At 44.9% G+C, this 19,620-nt stretch overlaps 1 protein-coding gene across 3 annotated transcripts in view; it reads right to left on the reverse strand.

The window, feature by feature from the left end:
• PIR (pirin) overlaps nucleotides 1-19,620 on the reverse strand; it is a 98,977-nt gene that overhangs the window by 32,135 nt on the left and 47,222 nt on the right. The gene's annotated exons all lie outside the window — the stretch shown is intronic.

Here is a 19,620-nt window from a genome sequence, read left to right on the forward strand (position 1 = left end):
AGTCTAAAAGTTAGCCCTGCTAGCTTTACAATGTGGCTGACACACAAATTACAGAACGACAGCTATCTCCCTACAGCCATTTCTCAAACATGCTCTGATGTCAATAGTTTTCCAGTTAATAACTGCCCCAACGTCTACCAACCTCCAGTTTTCTACTTAATATAGTAGGTTAATGCGTGCACATCAAATGTATGTTTCTTCCCCAGGTCTCAATAAAGCCAGGTCTATTCTGAAATTCAAAGAGAGTAGCCTATAAACATTTTTAGTTTTTCTAACTCAGCCCTCTCGCAAAAAAAGAAAGGTGGTCTCAAACTGCCGGCCTGAAAATGCCGTAACTCCAAATGTAACACAGGCAAACTTGCTGGATTTTCCATTGTAAACAGTGGCTTTGATTCCATCAACAGTTAAGCAGTTTGTAATTGGATATGATACCATTATGAACCACTGGCACAGACTGAAATCCAAGGGATTAGTGCTATTGCCATAAACTTTATGATGGTTCATTGTTTATCACAAAGTCCCGGGGGTTCTGTTCTACTTAAGGTTTTAACTTTAATAACACACAAAAATGAAAAAGTGCATAATATCAAATTTGGCAATGATGGTAGAGTAACTGGAACTTTTGTTCAGCGCTGGTGGGACTTGATATAAACACTTTAGAAAACGCTTTGGCAGTAGGCAGTACAGATGAATATATATGTGATCTATGACCCAGCATTCCAACTCAGTAAGTGTATCCCCAACAGAAATCCTCACCTAGGAGTTCCCGTTGTGGCGCAGTGGAAAAGAATCTGACCAGTAACCATAAGGACGCGGGTTCGATCCCTGGCTTCACTCAGTGGGTTAAGGATCCCACATTGCCCGTGAGCTGAGGTGTAGGTCGCAGACTCGGCTCGGATCCCACGTTGCTTCGGCTTTGGTGTAGGCTGGCAGCTATAGCTCTGATTTGACCCCTAGCCTGGAAACCTCCATATGCTGCCAAAAAAAAAAAAAAAAGAAAAGAAAGAAAAAAAGAAATATTCATCTAAAGATGTACTCAAATCGTGCTAGTGACACAGTCACACAGTCAGTAATAGCCCTGACCTGGAAATATTGCAAATGTCTCTAATGACAGAATGGATAAATGAACTGTAATATACAAGAGAATATAATACAACCAGGAGAATGAATGAACCCAACTATACGTGGCAAGCCGCCAAGGCGGCAGTGGCGGATCCTTACCCACCGCACAACAGCAGCATCTCCCACACGAATGAATGAACCCAGCCATGAGCTCACAAGCACAATAGTGAAGAATCAAAGGCAGACATAGATCATACAACATGACTCCATTCCGATAAAGTTCAAATCGAGGCAAAACTAATATATGGTATCAGAAGTCAGAAAAGTGCTACCTGGGGAAGGTTAGTAACTGCATGGAGTTTCAAAGGGAGCTTCTGAAGCCTGGCAATGTTCTGTTTCTTGGTTTCACAAATGAGTTTACTTGGTGAAAATCCTCTGAGCTGTACACATGATTTGTGTACCTTTCCCTGCATATATTTTCTGTGTATACGTTATATTTTAACAAAAAGCTTACATTCATCAAAAACATGCCTGTGGGAGACCCTGCTGTTGTGCAGTGGGGTAAGGATCCGCCATTGCCCCCTTTCCAGTGTAGGTTGCAGCTGCGGCTCAGATTCGACCCCTGGCCAGGAAACTTCCGCAGGCCACGGGTGTGGCAAACCTGCCCCGCCCCCCCGCCCCCCCCCACAAAAAAAAACAAAAGAGAAACCTGAATGTGTAAATTGACCAAAAGAGAGACTCCAGAGCCCAGAATCATTTACCCTCCTTGATAAAGGCATCATTTTGCAGAGAGTAACGACGCAAACTCCATGTAGACATGGACATATCTACCCTTTCCACCCGGGGCCAACTCACAGGGCCTCTCACACAGCAGGTGTTCAGGAAATACTTACTGAAGGATGTTTCATAATGGAAGTTCTCACATATGATAATAAATTTATTTCTAGAACACATAGTATATTCATCAATATCTTTACCACCATGTAGCAAAATACCTCTCTTCAGGAACAGGTGATTAGGGATGGTCAAAGTGCATGTTTGTACATTAAGTTTTGAAATAGAGAACTGTAAATAATGCTGTCAGAAGGTTGCTCCCTTTCCAGAACCTTCCTACACTGTTGGTAGGAATGTAAATTGGCGCAGCCACTATGGAAAACAGTATGGAGGTTCAAAAAAGTAAAAAATTGCGTTGCCATATGATCCTGCAATCCCACTCCCGGACATACATCAGGACAAAACTACCATTCAAAAAGATTCATGCACCCCAATGTTCATAGCAGCACCATTCACAATAGCCAAGACATGGAAGCAACTGAAGTGTCCATCAACAGAGGAATGAATAAAGAAGGTGTGGTAAATATATACAATGGAATATTACTCGGCCATGAAAAAGAATGAAATTATGCCATTTGCAGCAACATGGATGGGCACAGAGATTCTCACACTAAGTGAAGTAAGTCAGGGAAAGACCAATACCATATATCATTTACATGTGGAATCTGAAATATGACACAAATGAACCTATCGATGAAACAGAAACAAACTCACGGACATAGGGAACAGATTCATGGCTGCCAAGGGGGAGGGATGATGGAGGAGGGAAGGATTAGGAGTTTGGGGTTAGCAGACGTAAACTAGTATATATAGGATGGTTAAGCAACAAGGTCCTGGTGTAGAGCACAGGGAACTAGATTCAATATCCCCTGATAAGCCATAATGGAAAAGACTATGAGAAAGGATATGCATATATATGTATAAATATCTCAATTACTTTGCTGTACAGCAGAAATTAACACAATATTGTAACCAAACTATACTTCAATCAATGTTTTAAAAACAAGAAAAAAAAACATTGTTTCCTTTCCTACAAAATTCTCAAGTATTGAAGCTTTGGGCTTTAAGTGGTCTGATAGGCAGTATTAAGTGGCTTAGAAGCTGCAACCGCACAGCTTCAAAGACTGGAAAAGCAAATTCCCCTGTGCATACATAAATGAAACCAGAAAGACCTGTGACATCAAGTGCAACCTGAGGCCAAAGATTTCCAATCAATCTGAAGTGCCTGGAACACACATGAAGTGAGGGCGGCACCCGCAGGATGCGGGGTCCGACCCTTTATCATCATTAGGTGTGCGCAGCACCATCTGGAAAGGATCTGGTTTTGCCTGATGAAAACTTCTAAAATTACTGCTAAAAAAGATCAAGGGGAAACTTTGTGTAGTATCAGATGACTCGTCTTCCTGGGCAATATTTTGCTGTCTTCCAGAAAAAGAATCCGTCTTTGGTTCAAGCATCTTTCCTCACTCTTTCTCCGTGGCTGATGCAGTAACCAGGCCTACAGCGAAGAAGTGAATCATAAAGAGGCCCTTGGTTTAACTTTTACTAGAATGTTCCCAGAACATAGTCATAAAAATCATCCTGACCTGGAAACCAGGAGTCTTTGCTGTTGGCATTGCTTTTCCTGCTGACTTAGCAAGGCCTTTATCTATTTCTGAGCTTAGCTCACTCGTTTGAAAACCTGGTGTTGGGACTTCACTGACGTTGAAGTGTATTTCTGGTTCTGAAATTGAGTCAGAAAATTAATGTTTTCTTCGCATTTTTTTTGTTTTGGTTTGGTTTGGTTTTTTTGGCTGTGCCCGCGGCATGTGGCAGTTCCCGAGTCGGGGATCAAACCCGCATCACGGTAGTGACCTGAGCCGCAGCAGCGCCAACAATGGATCCTTAACCCGCTGAGCCGCAAGAGAACGCCCACATTTTAAGTTTTAAAAATCCCTTCTGATTTCTCAAACTAGAGCCGTATAGAGGTGAGAATGTGGCCGAGGCGAGAGCCACTAGGGCTGTGGGGAGGGAGTGGGAGGCGCTGCTGAGCTCATGCTATTCCTGCCCTCACCCTTGGCCATCATCCTGGCCCCCTTGGCTAGCTCTGCTTTTCTACCTTCTCAACGTAATTTGTATTGCCACCCCCCCCCCCGCCGCCATACAGTAACCTTTCTCTCTAACACTGCAAGGACAGACATACACGGATGCACACACAGACACAGAATTCTGTACCTACATATTCGTTACCCAATTTTAAACAGAAACTAATTAAGAGACACAATAAAGCCAAAAAATACATCTTACTGCCTTATAGTGGGAAAAGGGCTCAAGGGAATTTTAAAATTCACTTTGAAGGCATTTTTCACATCTATAGCCTAAAATAGAATTTGGATTCTAGTATACTTTTTGAACTGAAAATCAGATCATTGAGGGCCTCAATAGAACACGTCTTAAATAATCAACTACTCCAAACCTAAATGTATATTATTCCATTTCAGTTAGTTCATACTAAGATAAAACTCAATTTGAAAGCTGTTTCCATGAGTGTGTGTATAAGAATATGTATGCATACATACACAAACACACATATTTTTTGAAAAGTAGGTAGGTTTTGTTTTTTTAAATTGTGACCTTCCACGGTAACTCTGTTGAACTACCAAGTGTAAATTATGTTTATTTAACTCAAGGATGATAACGCCAGCCTCAAATGTACTTTGGGCAAACCTGGACTTAATTTTTCCATTACACACTGTGCGGATTTGCAACCATAAAGAAATACCGCCATTAGGCATATTCTCCTGCATTCGGTTTTTATTCTTATGTATAGCATTAAACTATCAATAGGGCCTGAGAGAATGAAAAGTTATAAAATTAAACAAATCATTCTTTCTTTTGTTAAAACTTAGCGATCAACCCTAAAATATTTCTCTACGAATGTTTCAGCAGGAATCAAACTGATGCACGTGAATTCCATCAGTGAAATTACTGATTTAAAGGTTTTAGTCTGTATTTTAAAACCCCAATGCCTTAAAATATTCCAGGTTGAACACCATGTAGGCAAAGCTTCTAGAAGTAACATGACTCTTGATGAGACGGGAAGGGTAAATGCTGGTTAACCTACAGCAACGGGGGTGCTACCAAGTCCAGACAAGCCTTGTCTCTCTTCCTCTATAAAAATGTCAGAATTAAACCCTAAATGAGCCTAAGACACCACTCCAATAATGAGCGCAAATCAAGGCTACAAAACCACTTCCTTCCGAACCCAACTACCTTCATCTTGCATCTTTCAAAGCCCTCCCGCTTCCCCTGGCTTCTGGTATGATACCCATGTTTAGCTGGCTTCCTTCCTCTGCTTTTATTCGTAAATGTGACCTTAATTAGGAGATGAAATCACTTCCACATGGAAGCCATGTGGCTTAAAAAGGTCTTCTCAAGAAAGAGAGTGTCTAGGTCGGCGTGGTAAAGAAAGTAAAACTTCTTTCATTCTGCCCCGGCTCCTTTCACAGATAACTGCCACCCATTTATCCCTGAATGCTGCTCATTTTGCCATCACGCTGGCCTTCTCCAAAAGCAAGTGGCAGCAATCAGTCACGTGTCAGAGCTGGAATAAAGGCTTCCACATTTTGTTTTTTTTTTGAGAACTATTTCGAAAATCCTTTATGACTGATTTTTCAGGAGATGCACTCAAATCGTCCATCTTACTAGACGTTGTTTAAGCAAATTAAGTACCTGGAGTAAACAGTGTAATTCCTCGGCATTTCATAAAAGAAAGCAAGTGTATTCCCATTCCTGGACCCTCACTCTCATGCTGGATCATCCCCCTATTGTTGGACAGTCTGTTTTACAGTTGTTCCTTGGTTTGGGGGGGCATCATTGCTGACTTTTGATGACGATCTTTGCACATCCGTCTTTGACCACTTCTATGTTTTTTCATCACAGTGCAATTTGGGGTATAAAGATCTGGACATTTTTTTTTCTTTGTCTTTTTGCCATTACTTGGGCCGCTCCCGCGGCATATGGAGGTTCCCAGGCTAGGGGTCCAATCGGAGCTGTAGCTGCCAGCCTACGCCAGAGCCACAGCAACACCAGATCCGAGCTGCATCTGCAACCTACACCACAGCTCACGGCAACGCCAGATCCTTAACCCACTGAGCAAGGGCAGGGACCGAACCCGCAACCTCATGGTTCCTAGTTGGATTCGTTAACCACTGCGCCACGACGGGAACGCCAAGATCTGGACATTTTAATGGCTCTTGATATATCAGGTTTACGGCCAAAGGCAACGTGGCCAAAAGCGAGCTGGTCAACATGATCACTTGACTGAAGAGCAGTATTTTCCTGAACATGCCTGCCAGGAGTCAATGGCTTTTCTGGCCTCAGTAATTTTCCTACAGCACGGGGCAGTTTTCAAACTCATTAGGTACTCCAAATATTGGCTTTTTACTTTCATCTAATCTCCTATTGTTAAAAAATTAACTCGTTTCCAGATATCTCCTAGGGTTATACATTTAGATTTTTTTTTCCCCAGTATACCCTTGTCCAAACATAGAAGGGAAGGATGAATTGCTAGACAAAAAAAAAAACAAAACAAAACAAAACAAAAAAAACCAATCTTTGAAAAAATAGACAAAAAGAAAAAATAAGGAAAAGAGCTTGGCCTAAAAAAAGTTTAAAGACACCACCTCCACAGTCCAAGTACTAACATTTGAAAACTTGTCTCTAGCAGATTTTTTTGTTTTTGAATTATTCTGATCAGTTGTTAAACTAAACGGACTGTTTTCATCCAAATTGTTCTCGGTCAACTCACTGGGTAACTACCTATAAAAAGCACCCATCTCATCAAAAATGTTGACCATCTTATTTTTTTTAATCTTTGCTTATTTAAGAAACAGAAGTGGCTATCTCCTTACTCTTCTGACTATTAGTCTGGGTGATATTATTATTAAGAAATACTACTAAATACTATTAACCTGAGAATAACAATAGCTCAATATATTGAGGGCTTAGTATACACCAGGCACTACACTAGAGGCTTCATATATATTCATTAGGCCACTTGTATCTCTCTTTTAACAAAACATCTGCTTATTAATCTATGTATGCTTTCATTCATTTATTAGTTAGCTCCTTCAAGAAATATTGACAGAGCATATGCTAGTCACTGCATATGTACATTGGTGAATAACAGATCTGTTCAGCCTTTGTGGTTTACTTTCTTGTAAGGAAGATAATTTAACAAATTAAATATAAAAGTACACATGCTACAAAAGAAAGGAATAGGGTACAGAGGGAGAAAATACAATGAGGGACGGAGTTCCTATTGTGGCTCAGTGGTAGTGAACCCGACTAGTATCCATAAGGATGCAGGTTCGATCCCTGGCTCTGCTCAGTGGGTTCAGGATGCAGCATTGCTGTGGCTGTGGTGTAGACTGGCAGCTACAGCTCCAATTTGACCGCTAGCCTGGGAACTCCCATATGCTGAGGGTATGGCCCTAAAAAGCAAAAAATAAAAAGACAATACAATACAATACAATGAGGGAGAAACCAAAGGCCTGGAGTCAGAAGAGCTGGGGGTAAAAGGTTCCTGCGCAGAGAAAGGAGCACAGCGGAGAGCTTGGAGGATCTGCACACGAAGAGGCCAGCCAAATGCAGACACAAAGAGGAGGCTGGAGAGGATGGCATGAGATGAGTTTACAGAGTTAGCAAAGACCCAGCCAGGATTTCTTTAAAGTACAATGGGTGTCTTGCGCTGCCTGCTGTGGAAGAGGCCACTGCAGGGGGCCTGGCTCGCTCTGGGCAGGGCATAGGAGAGAAGCAGAGAGGCTTCAAATATATGCGAACACTGTAAATCAATCATAATTTTTAAAAATCTTAAATAAAATAAAAAGTATTTGAGCAAGTTCCCCTGTGGCATGGTGGGCTAAGGATTTGGCTTGTGACACAGGCCACAACTGCAGTGCCGGTTTGGTTCCTGGCCCTGGAACTTCCACATGATGCAGTACAGGAAAAAAAAAAAAATATATATATATATATATATATATATGTATACATATGTATGTGTATATTATATACATTTATTAATATTTCTTGGACATAGAATGGTTTTGAGAATGGGCAGGATGAGGGTGGGAGGGAGGAGGAGTAAGGACGGTGCCACCAGGTCTCCGCTCCGTGCAGTGAGCGATGGTGCCATTCACTCACGCAGATGGAGAAGCAGGAAGGCAAAGTTTGTGTCTGTTTGCTCTCAGGGCAGGTGGTGGTAAGGGAACAAGACCTCAACTTTGCCATTTTAAATGTGCCATGCCTGGGACCCACGCAAATGGAGCCATCAAGGAGGCAGCTGAATATATGAGTCAACATAGGGCTCAGTGGTGAGGCTTGTGCTATGAACAGAAACGTGGGAGTTGTTTGAAAGTGGGAGACATGTGAAAGGTGCCAAGAGAGTCATTGTTTTTGACTTTTTTTGTTTTAGGGCCACACACGTGGCATATGGAGGTTCCCAGGCTAGGGGTGGAATCAGAGCTGTGGCTGCTGGTCCACACCACCGCCACAGCCACTCGGGATCCAAGTCGCATCTGCGACCTACACCACAGCTCATGGCAACGCCGGATCCTTAACCCACGGAGCGAGGCCAGGGATCGAAAACGCATCCTCATGGGTGCTAGTCAGATTCGTTTCCACTGCACCATGACAGCAACTCCGCGAGTAAATCTTAAAAGCTCTCATCACAGACATGAGACATTCTGTAACTGTGTGTGGTGATGGATGTTAACTGGGCTTTTTGTGTATTGCGGCAATTATTTCACAACAGGTACAAATATTAAACCATTACGTTGTACACCTCAAACTAATGTAATGTTCTATAAATTATAACAATCAAGAATAAAATAAACGTGGGATCGTAAGACTACAAATGGTATCTAAATCCATGGGATGGATAAGATGACCTTGGGAGATGACGTTCAATGAGCAAGAAGAGGACTCAGGACTGAGATCCAGGGGAACTCGCGTGTTTAGGAGTCTGGTACAGGAAACGGTACCCACATGAGAAAAGAAACTGAGAAGGCGCAAAGAGCATCTGGGGACAGAAGAACGTATGGTCTCCGAGGCCAAAGAAAGGAGAGAGGGTGTAGAGAGGGAGGAAGCCTTCAACCCATGGAAAGGAAGGAAAGCAAAGACCGATGGGTTGGGCCACATGGAGCTGAGAAGCAACTCAATGCACTGCTGGAGGGGCTGCCAGGGTGAGAGCCTGGAGCGGGTGGGGAAGCGAGCAGGCAGATCTGGAGGGTGTGGAGTCAAGGGAGTTTGGTGCTTCCCTTATGAATTTCTATGAGAGGGTTTTTGAGATAAATAAATTTTCGTTTTTTACAATTTGTTGTAAAAATCTCCCAGTTTGTTTTTGGCCTTGAATTTTAATTTACGGCCTTTCTGACATGGGTCAGATCCATCTTTTCCTTCCAATGCTTTTAGACTTCGAAAGCCTTTCCCTCTGCAAAGACCACGTTAAAGGTCTGCCTGTATTTTTCTAGGTCAGAATTGTTAACATTTGGGTCACTGATCTCGGTCAAGGTTATTTCCCTATGAGGTGTGAGACCGTGACCTCAGCTGGTTTCTTTTTATGAATGGTTAACCAAATCCCAGTTGACTTGTTCTCCCCTTTTCCCCACGTGATGATAACCTTCTTCACCACCAAGTTCGCACATATACTTGGGTCGGACTTCAGGTAGGTTCTCTTTCTGCCAATCACAAAAGGAGCCTCAGCGGAGAAACCTCCACCAATGAGCTCAGGAGCCTCAACGAAGAGAAGATCTACCCCAGAGGAGGTCTGGCCACCACCTAGGCCATCTCCCGCGGGGCTCCCCGACCCCGTGCACCTTCGCTCCACCGCTTCCCCACTCTGACAGTCTCCTGGGGACTTTGCACTGGAGAGAAAGAAAACCCCACCCGCACACACCCAATCCTCTCCACCGCTTACACCTGCAAACGCACTCAAGAAACTCACTGCCAGATCCCTGGTGTGAAGAACCCAACCTTCCCCCTTTCTCCTGGGGCTTGTAAAGCTTTGAGGGAATGAAAAGGAGATGTAGGATCTTATTGAAAGCCAACGTCCAACTCCTGCTGCTTAGACGAGGCTGGTGCTCTTCCACCAAAGGCGAAGTCTTCTGTCTCCAATCCGAAGCACCCTGGACTTCTAAATTCTTGATTATTTGAAAGAATTCTGTTAAGGAGCGGGAGAGATTAGTTTGCATCCTCAGTGCCAAAGGTATTGGGGGAAGGATGAAAACCCCGTCATCACATTTTGACATATCTATGAAGTGCTACACAAAACGAAGACGAGGAACTCTTAGGCAAAATGCCAGCGAGGCGGTATAGGGTGAGAGTTAGAGAGGGCCAGACAACATTTTTAACATCTATGTACCATAAAGGAGTGTGGGAAATCTTGGCCATCAAGCTGTCCAGCTGACCAGGAATCATGGACAGAGCCAAGCCGTCCTACAGGCCAGTCTCGAGAGGATCCTGTTTTCAAGCAGCACTTGAATCCGTAGTAACACTGGAGTCCCTCTCCTTCTCGCTCTGTATTTGAGGGAGGGGTCGTGGGGAGGGAAGAGCTAAGGCGGAAGGGAATCAAAATGCTGGCCCAGCTCACAGTCCTGAAATGTAATCAGAGACATGTTAATTGTGAAAGTGGACTTTGATTTCTTCACTCTCTGAGTCAGCATCCTTGCTCGAAACTGGGTTACAGATGTTCTGATTTTTTGGCAAATTAGAACCAGAGAAGGAACGCACGCCCATCTCTCATACGAATAACCCATCCATAATCCTACAAAGGCAACAGTACAATAAGACCACAAATAATACCAACGGGGAGGCTTCCTATCACTTATCTCCCATCCATGGGTATCGTTTTTCAACGTTAAGTCAGTAAATCTATTAATTGATGCTAGAATACTCACAGGGCTTTACAGTACTTTAAAAAATTGTATTAGAGTACAGTTGACTTACGATGTTGCGCTAGTTTCAGGTGTACAGCAAAGTGATTTAGTTATATATACATATATATTCTTTTTCATGGTCTTTTCTAAGTTACTACCCAGTATTGAGTACAATTTCCTCTGCTGTACAGTAGGTCCTTGTTACGCATCCATTTTATATATAGTAGCGTGTATATGTTAATCCCAATCTTTAATCTCTATTAGTCGCACTTGGAATTTACCTTCAGTTTTATGACTACAGGCACATGGCGTCTCCTATAGGATCAGTGGCTGTTGAGGTGACACAGTTGATCTGACACAGTTGAGGTGTCTGCTTGTACATGAAATTGAGCTAAGACATTTCCAAGCTGGAGAGAGACACACTCAGCAAGTTCGCGTACAAGGGCTGAATGATGTGATAAGACAGGGCCACGTTGCATATAAAACAGGGCAAAATTCAGGAGACCCAAGTTTGAGCCTGGGTTCCTTCCTCAACGAGTTGTGTGACCTTCCATCAAGTCGTGTTGCCATCGTCTCATCTGCAACATGGTGGAGCTGGAGAGCTCGTGTCTCGTGTCTGCAGCTGCCGGACGCTGTGATCCAAACAGAAATGCAGAAGAAGAAGGAAGAGCAGGTCCTGGCTGGCTCAGAAAAGCATCTCATACCATCAGGAGTTCTGGACTCTTGCTGCCCTCAGAATGTCATTCACATCCTAAGACCCCGTTACAGCAGTGGAAGAGGTGAATGCATGGAGAGCTTCCTGTCCAACTATCATATACATGGGCTTGAGATGGCTCCTGTATTTGAGGAGAAAATGGTGCCCATCTTGTTCACTTCTTCACAGCAAGAGAGGACCTTTAGGCCCAGGGTTGTTGGAACTCACCTCAAATTCTCACGCATCTGATCCCTTTAAATATATCCCAAATAAACACGCTTTTAGCCACTTAGAGACTACCTGCTTTGTGCACCCTGTGAGACAGCTCCCAACAGCTGTGATGCACAAATAAGGACAAACCCTGCAGCTATGACAGACCCCAGGAGTGCCTGCTATGCTGCAGTGGGTTGGGAATTTGACTGCGGTGGTTCAGGTCACAGGGGAGGCATGGGTTCAATCCCCAGCCCAGCGCAGTAGACTGGGGGATCTGGCATTGCCATACCGGTAGTGTAGGTCGCAGCTGTGGCGACAGAAAAAGTCTTCCTCTTTCTTCCTTTATTAAAAGGCCTGAGGCACAGTTTTCTGACGCGGCATATCCTATGCCACTAAGCGTGGGTCTGTCCTCCCCTCTCCCTCACTCTCCCTGTCCCAGCACTGCGCCCAAGCCCTGCCTTAGGCTCCGTCCCTGAGAGAAGCCAAGTTAAAGCAGGAGGAAAAGGACCGACGCAGGTCAAGCACTTGGGACCTCACTGTCCAATACAGCTGCCACTACTCACGTGCAGCTACTGAGCACCCGAAGTGTGGCTAGCGTGAACGGAGATATGCTGTAAGTGTAACACAAATACACATTGGACTTCAAGGACTTGGTGCAAAAAAATATTAACCATCTCGTTATAATTGTATAGCGATTATATGCTGAAATGACAATCTTTTGGATCACTGGGCTCAAGTATACTAGCGAAACTCACTGCGGGAGTTCCTGTTGTGGCTCAGCAGGTTAAGGACCCCACGATGTCTCTCAGAGGATGTGGGCGTGATCCCGGGCCTCACGCAGTGGGTAAAGGATCCTGCATTGCCGTGAGCTGTGGCAGAGATCACAGATGTGCCTTACATCCGGCATGGCTGTGGCGTAGGCCTCAAGCTACAGCTCTGATTCGATCCCTAGCCTGGGATCTTCCATATGCCACGGGTGTGGCCTTAAAATTTTTTTTTTCATCTGTTTGTTTTTATGTTTTGAGTGTGTGTCTACTGAAAATTGTCGGTGACACGTGGCTTCCATTATATTCCTACTGGACAGCTCTAACTCAGAATGTGGTTCCTTGTAAGCCTACAAACGATTTTTGCAGCCATTTTCCTTTCCCATCCCAAGACGTTCTAGAGATTTGCTGTCAGTGAAGTCTAATGACCCAAGGAAACAGGGAAACAGAAAGGGAGACAGTACCCTCCTTGTTGCTAGGCGCATTATATATCATGCAAATGATTCAAAGACTACGCATTATTATCCCCATTTGGCAGATGAGAAATAAAGGCACAAAGATAAACTTCCCCAAAACCACAGAGGTATTAAACAACAGAGCCAAGACGTGCACGCAGCTCTGCATGACTCCACAGTCCCTGCTCTTTTCAATCTATCATTCCATCAAAGGACTGACTCCCTAATGGTACAGTTTAGAGGACGTAACCGAGATTTCTTGGGCATGTGTGAGGTCATCCCAGAACCTCTTAAATCACCCCAGGGGAGATCACCTACGCTAAACAAGCTACAAGCTGCTGTTGGACACAATCGAGCCATCGATCCCTCTCTTTCTCTCTTTCACACACACAGAATTGTGTGCATGTGCCCTTGTCATAGGTCCTTGGAACCGAACTGGTCATACATCATACCATGGCACATGGTCACACGCCCATGAAAGCCGCTCTTCTTTCGTATTTGCTCTCCATCTCATTCTCCCACTGATTCTCAGTCAAGCATACAAAATGAATATTCTTCCAAACTAGCCTCTGTATGTTTATTTAGAAAGACAGGTGTCCTGGAGAAATAAAGCGGTATCATGTTGCTGAATTGCTTTCGTGTTCTTATTTATTTCACATTATTTCCTGAGATCTAATAACACAGCTATGAGTAAATGTAATCCAGTGCTTCTGGAAGTTATACCGTATCGTACGGTAGGTGACCACCACATTCTCCTTATCCACGCCCTCAATGGTCGCCACTTCCATCATCTCCGACTCCTTTCTACCACCCACGGCGCTGGGATGACCACCATCATATGGCTACTTGGTGAGGTTTTGCGGGAGTGTTAGCTTCACTAAGTAAGGCCAGCTTGCTGTCCACAATGGATCGAGTCATACTCGCCTACCAGGCATGAAGTTTCTATTTCCTCCCATCCTTGCCAGCACTTGGTAACACTCAACTTCCTAATTTTTGTCAACTTAAAGAGTGTCAAGTGGTGGATTATTAGAATCCACCTTTCTCTGTGTGTTGGTGAGAAGAACACCTCTGCTTATTCTTGGCCTTCAATAGTTGGGTGGAGGATGTTCTTAGGACCTGGAGCCTACAGTTGCCACCAACACAAGCATCTAACTCGGCAAGAAGGCACCAATGTCTCACCTCAGAGGATGGAGAACTATGGATACACGGCTTTGTTCTTCCAACAATGTTAACACTCTGGCCTGACCACGTACATCAGTTTTCTGCAGATGGAACTGCTCTAGGGCTTGGAGATTTGCTTGTGCAACAAAATCTCATGGAACCGCGGGGCGGGATTGCAATTTAAATCTGTCTCCCATTATCTCTGGGGATATTTTTAAAGTGAGGCAAATGATTTCAAGTCTGGCAATCTGGACGGAGCACATCCAGTCCAGGGGAGGCAACCCAGGCTACTGTGCTTACAAAGAAAAAGAAAACCCACCCTCTACCCAAGCAAAGAAGAATTTAAATTGGGTATGGACACTCTGGCACTTTATGTAGAATATCATTTTTAAGGATAGTTTCTTTTGCCTTGGTTTATAACGGCAGGGGGGTTTAGATCAGAACCTTACTTTCTTCTTAGAGATTTGATGATGGGCTATGTTCAAATGTGGGATATTTTAACATTTAGATATTTCTTAGGCTATCACTTAGGCTTCTTGCACACCTCTCAATGTGGCTGGATATAGTTTTGGCAGGGAAACATGATAGGGAGTCGATGTGAAGCCTAGAATATGGATTGCCTTGGCGTTAGTTGAATGAAAATATTCTCTGTACCCATTTCAGAATTTTCTGGTTAGTAAAATTTATCCCAGAGAGCAGAAGTTAGTTTTGGTGGGAGGAGGTCCGGGCTGATAAATTTCTCCTCTCCTTCCCTGAGGGGGGCAGTCGCTGCTAAGTGTAAAACCCAACAGGTTAATAGAACAAAACACTGGGGAATATGGTGGGAGCCCCCTGGCCACCCCCCCCCCCGGTGTCCCCACGAGGCAACACTGCCTTCCTGGCTCATCCCTAGGACTGGAGGGGAGAAGGAAGGATAGGATCCTGCTGCCGAGGGTAATTCGAGGAACATGCTCAGCTCATCCCCTTCTGCGCTTTCTCCTTTTTTCTCTCTCTCTCTTCTTCTACCATGACGTAATAAGCCCACCTCTGAAAAGGATGCTGATGACTGTCCATTCTGCCTAGACGTGTTTAAGGAAGTGGGCGAAGTAGTAAGAAGCAGCAACGGTCTCAGACCCAACTCATATGCTCTTATCCAGATTTTACTGGTAACACAGATGATACCGGGATCCCTATCTGCCAACCTCTCAGAGTCTCTCTCTCCCTCCAACTTGGGAAGGGAAGGAGTATTATCTTCTGGTCTCCTCCTGCATCTCAACTCCCTTCATCTGACAGCTCCCCAATTCTTAGTCCTTCCTGCTTTTGTCTGGCCAACAGACCCTGTAGGTTAAAACCTATGAAAACATTTAATCACAGTCCCCAGGAACTCTTACTCAAAACTTCTTTTGGACTGATCAGTAACAGATGGCCTTAAATCAGTAACTGCTGCTGGGAAAACCCACCAGGCAAGTCTCAGGAGTTACTCAGAGACAGTCAGAGTCCCCAAGGCAGACAAAGACATAGATGGCACTGACGCCTGAGCAGCAGAGCTGCTGCAGCCAGTGTGAAAGCTGCTGGGGAAAATGATCTGGCCAGAAGGACTCCACCAGCAGAGATTCTAACTGGTGGTGGTGGTGGTGAGGCAATGGGCTGGCAGGACCGGGGGAGCAGGGTAGGCTATGAGGAAACACTCCCGTGGACCACGGGTCGAGGCACAAAAACCAATGCTAAAGGAACCAAGATGGAGCAGGAATGGTGTTGGGCTGTTTTTCTTCTTCCTTTTCACAGCCCAGCTCTTCCTCTCTCTCATGGATGGGTTCCTGTAATCACAGAATGGCATAAGTGGGAGGTGACATCAGCATTGCTCTTAGAGCCTAGAGATGTGATGAAAACTGACCGCAGACAGGTGTTTGAGGGTGGTGGGAAAGAAGGACCCTGGCCTAGGTTTCAAAATGGTTTCCTTTAAAAGGAGGCATTTAAATGTCTCCAACTGCTACTTATAGTAGGACAAGGAAAGAAAATTGGGGCCACCAGCTTTCCTTCCATAATGCTCAAAATGATCGTCTATAATGGAAGCCAAGAGAGCAAGGGGGTTCATGAGGGGCTTCAGGTTTCATGAAAAAGAGGCAAATTATCATTATTTAATCCTTCAATGAACCTGGACCTTAATCAATTCATGCTACCTTCCAAATGTAACGGCTCTAGCCTCAACATGGATGACTCCTACAGATGCTAAGTGAGAGCACTGTGTCTTTAAAACTCTGTACTGTTTGAGTTTTGATCACCCAGAGAGGGAAATAAAAGGCAGAGATGGCAGAAAACCAGTTACTCCAGGTAAAACATCACTGGCATATTCATGACTTTTCTAAAGACACAAGAGAATGAAAACACGAGGTGAGAATGAGAGAGAGAGAGAGAGAGAGAGAGAGAGAGAGATTATAAATGACCAGAAAAGCTGCACATGGTAAAGACGATAATTTTCCTGCTTAAAACCATGAACATATGTTTTGAAGGCCTCCTAAAGGCACTCACTTATTCAACCAGACCCTTTCGTACCCCCGTGCAGAATCACTTCCACTCAAGCCATCTCCTCTGTGCTGTCTCGACTCCTTCCATCTTTCTTTGCCAGGCCAGTTGGTTCCTAGATTCAGGTCTGCTTTTCCTGACCCTTCCAGGTTGGGCTCATTCAGCCTCCCAGCCAGGCTGCCCTCTCCTAAACCCACCATGTTTGCCAGTCGGGTGATACCAGAGTACACTCGTGTTCGCTGGGGATGTGGCTGTTCTTTTGACTGTGCCTTTCCAGCTCCTTGATTTTGTTTTTCCTCTTTTTCCCTCACGCCTTCACAGGGCCTTGCTTATACGGTTGGCCCTCAGTACCTATCTGCTGAGCCCGACAGAACTATGGTGGCATAAGTGCCTTCCTGGAAAATCCTCCCAGAACCACAATGGCCAGCGCGGGAGTCCATTCAGGAACAGCAGGATCAGACAATGTCCTCCTCTCACTTACAAAGCCAAGGGTCTGCTCAATGGCCAGGGGTCTGCAACGGAGAGTGAAAAGGATTCGCTCAGGTCTGAAGACTACGACATGCTCCTCCTTCAATGGAATCACCCCATCAATGATTCAGAGGCCATGAGAGCTGATCTTTCAAAAATTCTTACCTCTTGAAATACCTATACCTGACCGCAGGAGAGTTCTTAGTGAAACTTCAAGTAATCAGAAATCTGACACCAAATTAACTCATCACGTCTTAGGGTGAGTGTAGCCAAACTGTTCAAAAACCGCATGGTCCCAAGGATGTGTGCTTTAGGCAAAATAAAGTATGATGCTTGTAGCTCTTCAGAGCATAGCTTTACATATGTGAGGGCCAGTTTTTAAAATACCAACATCCGCTTCATTTATTTCTAAAGGAGCTCAGCTTTGAATGCAACAGGCAAGCCTCTGAAGCTCTCTGAGGCTGTCGTGGTTTTTTTTTTTTTTTTCCCACTATGGTTAGAAAAAAATATGTAATGTTTCCTGGGAAAAGACTTATTACAGCCTTGACAGCCAGAGAAGTGATTATAGTGATATAGAAAGTGTCTGCTCACTTTTACTGAAGGAGACACCTTGCTTTTTATAGCTCTCATTATGCTCTTAGTCTAAATCCCCTGCTAACTTGTAACCCTGATTAGCAACAGCCAACGATGGACGAACGGCACGGGATGTCACTTCGGCTTGAAACGCGCACTTCTCCACTCTTGACTCACCGGCGGAAGAGGGCTTGTCGACACCAAAGGAATGTTCTCGCTAGGTGATTAGGTCGGCAGGGACATCTTGAAGGAGTGAGAACATCTGGCGCCCTTCGTGCGCACTGAGAATGGTATTTCTGGAGTGAGCGGGCTGCCCTGGGCAAGAGCAACCTTCTGTACAGCTGATGTGAGCAGATCCTGACCACTGTTTATCTGAACATTCCAAACCGCAAATGAAGTGCCAACAACAGCTGCCAACTCAGGACAAGTTCTCTGATGTCTTCCTACTGATGAAACAAGACGAACAGACCTAACTGTGTCTGGTCTCAGCAGTGCCTCAGAACTAAGACTGGCACTTGTCTCTGCCACGATGCTGATCACCTGCTCCGGCTACACGGCCTGGGACGGGCAGGTCCTATAGAGTGCACTGCATGGTGACTTCGAGATGAGACCTGGTGGCACCCCAGCCCCAGCCGCCCTTACCCTCAAACGGTGCTACTGCAAAACCCTGGACAGAGGGATGCAGGGAATAAGAGACAGCCCAGCGCAGCCATAGGTAAAACTCAGGCCTAGATACACTCGGTCCTGATTTTCCCTCCCCCTTGATATTTTGCATCAACTCCTTTGGCCTTGTCACAACGCCACCAGGATCTGGCTGCCTCTGCGGGCCCCCATCACGATCCGAAGCAGCTGGAGCACCCCAACTCTCCAAGTCTTGGACACAAGCCATTACAAGGCACGAGCCCTGCCCCCCCTTCTCTTCTCTTTCCTTCCCTCCCTCCACCCACACAAGCAGCATTACTCCTCCACCCTCCAGACCGCCGCGGAAGTGACACACACGTGCTTTTAGCACGTCTTGTATCACAGGATACCTCTGATGTCGGCCCGCTTCTCCCCCCTGCTAGACCGAGACCTTAAGTGACAATGCACACTGTATACCTGGCAGGTGCCTAACGACGGAATGAGCAGAGCTGATAGAGGAAAGGGACGTGTGAACTAAATGATAACTGTCGGTCTAAAAATCTCATCGACGATGAAGACAGGAGGGCTGCACGGATCCGAGGCAGCTGAGAAGGCTTCAGGAAAGAGAGGGGACCGGGGTTGGCCCCCCGTGACGACTAGCAAGGAGATGGTGAGATTTCTCCCCATCGCTACAGGACTTGGCACGTGACAATGACTTTTCCTCCAACTGCTCCGCTTCCCTCCCCCCACCGCCCTGCATCAAACGGACACCAGGAGGCGCTCTGCCTTGTGTAACATTTCCTTCTCCTTTCTCCCCATATGCCCCCATTATAAGACGTTTATATAAAGTCCGAAAAGGGAAATTTCAGCCTGGATTCATTTGGGGGATTGCGACTTTCTGAGGTGGGGCTTTTTATTTTTTTAAGCATTCCTCGTGGCATCTAATCAAACATGGACGGTAAAAGAAAAATCAATGGAAATAAAACCCAGGGGAAAATGATATTGTCAGGAACAAAGATAAAATTGCATCGTTAGGAATCTTGGATTCCTAAAATGACCACATCACATTAGGCTTCCAGAAACTGCCTCTTAGAGATAATGGCCATCCATTTCTTTAAAATATTTATTTAATATTTTTTATTATTATTTTTGGCTGCACCCATGGCACGTGGAAGTTCCCGGGCCAGGGATGGAACCTGGGCTGCAGTTACAACCTACGCCACAGCTGCGGCAACGCCAAAGCATTAACCCACCGCACCACAAGGGAACTTTCTATTTAATAGCTAATGTAACATTGAATATTACACTATTTGACTTAGCTCTCTTCCCTTATATCTGAACCTATATTTTCTTACACT

Source organism: Phacochoerus africanus, chromosome X (assembly GCF_016906955.1).
Source record: "Phacochoerus africanus isolate WHEZ1 chromosome X, ROS_Pafr_v1, whole genome shotgun sequence".
NCBI lineage: Eukaryota > Metazoa > Chordata > Mammalia > Artiodactyla > Suidae > Phacochoerus > Phacochoerus africanus.